This window comes from Brassica napus, chromosome C5 (genome assembly GCF_020379485.1).
Source record: "Brassica napus cultivar Da-Ae chromosome C5, Da-Ae, whole genome shotgun sequence".
In the NCBI taxonomy this organism is placed as follows: Eukaryota; Viridiplantae; Streptophyta; class Magnoliopsida; order Brassicales; family Brassicaceae; genus Brassica; species Brassica napus.
Window position 1 is genome coordinate 31864630 of NC_063448.1, and position 3678 is coordinate 31868307.

General features: G+C 44.2%; 1 non-coding gene across 1 annotated transcript; it reads right to left on the bottom strand.

The window, feature by feature from the left end:
• Positions 1 to 2453: 2453 nt before the first annotated feature.
• LOC125588165 lies at positions 2454 to 2559 on the bottom strand. The gene has a single exon (XR_007324559.1). It is a non-coding gene; the product is annotated as a small nucleolar RNA R71 (small nucleolar RNA).
• Positions 2560 to 3678: the final 1119 nt, after the last annotated feature.

Sequence of the window (3678 nt, forward strand, 5' to 3'; positions counted from 1 at the left end):
CCCTCGACGAGGAACCAGGAACTCCACCGTGCTTGGAATGCGGTAGAACGACCGCATGATCTCGAGGAACTCGTCGGTACTTCTGCTTGGTGCCCCTTCCTCGACTGCACGATGGGTCAGGACCGGGAACGGTTTCTCTTTGGGAGGAGTGATCGAACCATAATGCGCAACCCACCATGCCTCATTCTCAGCGGGATCTACTGAGTGAGGCACGGACTCTATCTTCGGGACAAGGAGCTCTTCATGAGCATGATATACCTTGGATTTGACTCATTTTTATCCATGGTATATTATTATTTTACTATATATATCTATGTTTTCTACTCTTCTAGGTACGTTTTCAGGTTCAGGTGCATTTCGGAGTAAAGCTATGACTTTGGAGCATTTTGGAGCATAAAGGACATTTCACCCGAGCTGACCACTTAGAGGTCGACGAGAGGAAGAATAATCGATCGATGCGCATCAGTTCTGTCGATCGATATCAGGAAATGCCTCGACAGATGAAGATTAATATCGATCGATGTACACAAGTACTGTCGATCGATGTCGAGACACCAGACGCGACATTTTGGATTCAGCAGACTTAAAGACCAAGGCCAAGCCAAATTACCAAAATGCACTGACGAGTTCTTAACCTAGTAGAATATATACTGCCTAAGTGTTTGACGGCAGGGAGAGCTTTTTCTTTTCTAGACCTAGTTTTGTTACAAGTTTCATTTGGAGAGAAGATCACTTGTGATTGGAACTCCTTGTTTCATTTTCTTATCATCTATTCTATGAGTTTCTATTTATCTATTGATATGAATTGCTTTGCTATGTCTGAGTAGTTCAACTGTTAGATCCAGGGTTCAGATAGGTTTGTGGGATTTACCCCAAACTATAGATCTGCCTTGTTGTGATATTCATGATAGATTTGTATTAATTGCTTGTTTTAGCCTATCTAACTAGAACTTGATCATAGGATTGCATATTCAAGCACCCTTGTTATCCCATCCTGACATTTATCTATCATATTAGGATTGCTAGAGAGGGCTAACCGCCAATTTAGAATCTTAGTAGAGCATTTTCATACTCGCGCATAGGCCTGGCTAGAACCCGTCGATCGATGTCTTCAACTGACAATCGATCGATGTTGGCAAAAGTGTATCGGTCGACGTCTTAATAGACTATCGATCGACACTCTCTTGTGTCTGCATCTAACCGGTGAGACACAAGATCTAGTCTGTTAACCAGTGGTACATGCGACAGCTGATCACTGAGTTAAGCCAATGAGCTCTGATATATCATGCATGCAACAGTTAGGCATCTATAGGTATTATAATCTCCAACACCTGAATAGTGGCACTGCATCTAATACCATTTCCAACCTAAGTTACATTTATCATTTACTCGCTAGTTACTATTGCTATTTTATTTAAAACATTACAACCTTTAGAATTAATAAACACTAGATTTAATGTAACACTCCTTAGGGTAATTTGAAAATGGATTCGATCCCTAAGTACTACATCTGAACCTCTTTTGATGAGAGTAACACTCCTTTGGGTAATTTGAATGGTATCAAATTTGGCGCCGTTGCCGGGGAGCTTTGATCGCCATTATATTTAGTTTTATTAATTCTTATTCTTTTCTTTACCCCCTTTTCTAATAATCTTTCTTTTTCTTGTCTTTTCAGGTGCATGCCCAGCGGTACCAGAAGCAACAAGGAGAAAGACTTGTTGTTCTCAAACGATCCTGCTCATTTGGAACGCACCATCCGTAGAGGTCAACGTTCCACATCGCTCGACGCAACCACTTCGTCGTCGATCGATACGCACAACCAACCGTCGACCGACACCAGACCGTCATCGTCGATCGATCCCAATCGTTCGACAACGATCGATACTACACCGCGTACGTCGATCGATACCGTGTCGTCAAAAATGGTAAACATTATTATTCTAACTCAGGATGAGAACGGAAACCTGTATGACCAGGCCGGTCATCTGCGTAATGCAACAGGTCAGAAAATAGATGCTCAGGGAACTGTAATCCCTGATGCTGATGCTACAGGAGCTGCTCAACCTGTAGATGAGGACGCTCGATCGAAACCACTGGCCGACTACAATCGCCCAGATGAGTACTATTCCAACAGATCAGCGATTCGACTTCCGGAGATCCAGAAGCAGAATTTCGAGCTGAAGCCTCAATACTACACTCTCGTGTCGCAGATACCCTACTCTGGGTTACCGCACGAGCATCCTATGGACCATTTGGAACGGTTCGAGGATCTAATCGCTGCCATTCGGATGGAAGGAGTCCCCGAAGATTACCTGCTGTGCAAGCTCTTCAGATACACGCTGAATGGAGAAGCGATGCACTGGCTTAGGCAGCAACCCACATGATCTTTAACATCCTGGAGCGACATCAAGAATGCTTTCTTACGAAACTTCTTCGATGAGGCGCGCGCTGAAGAACTTCGGAACAAAATTTCACATTCTCGCAGAAGGCTGGAGAGTCCTTCAAAGATGCGTGGATTAGATTTAGGTTTTTCCAGCGAGACTGTCCACACCACAGATTTAATGAAGTGCAGCTGCTAAGCACTTTCTTCCGAGGTCTCGCCTTACAGTATCAAATGGCTCTTGATACAGCGAGTGAAGGAAACTTCACTACTCGGAATCCGTTGGATGCTGTGAGACTTATCGAAAACCTTGCTAACAGCAGCAGCACCAAAAACACTGACTCTGAACGGAAGAAGTCGGTAGCCTCTATCGGGAAGGAACAGATGGACGAAGTAAGAGCTAAGTTAGATGTGGTGCACGAGCTTCTTAGGAAACAAGTCTGTTCAGCTGAAGGAGAAGTAGCAGATACAGAAGGAGAAGAAGATGTGAACTACATCGGAGGTACCGAATTCCAAAAATTTGGAAACAGGGCGGAAACAGAAACTTCTTTGGAAATGGCCAAAGAAGTACCCAAAGTTCACAATTTCAAAAACCCTTCAACAACAGAAAGAGCTACTCGAACTCTTACTATCAAAATCCACCACCCCAAACTCAGGAAAGCAAGATCGAAGAAATGCTTGATCGAGTACTGTTGGGACAACAACAAATCACCGTGGATTTCAACGGTAAGATAGACTCTGCCTACAACAATCTGAACACCAAAATCGAGACCTTAGGGACTCAGGTGAGAAAACTTGAAACCCAAGTAATTCAGACGGGCAAGACTATTAAGAGGCAAGAAGCTTTCGCTAGAGAAGCAGGATCCGACAAAGGGAAACACCACGTAAATGCCATCATAGATGATGAATTCTGGCAAGTGGTGAGAAATGAAAACCTTGAGGAAGGAGATTTCAAAATCGAAAGCTCCATGAGTCTCGGCGGATCCCGATGGTGTCGACCGATGTCGATGAACTCGCATCGATCGACAGACCATGATGAAGATCGATGGACGGATTACTCCAATCATCGATCGACGTCGTCTGCCAATTCGACTGAATGCAATGCGGTTCGAATTCTAACTCATGAAGAATTCGCAGCTAAGCATCCTCACCCACCCTCCCCTTTCTATGAAAAAAACAATCGATCGGTTAACTCAACCATCGATCGACAGAGTGAGTCTGACGTCGATCGTCAGAACATACCTCCCATCGATCGACATGCACCTCTGACATACCGAGTGCGGTTACCCTCAATCGAT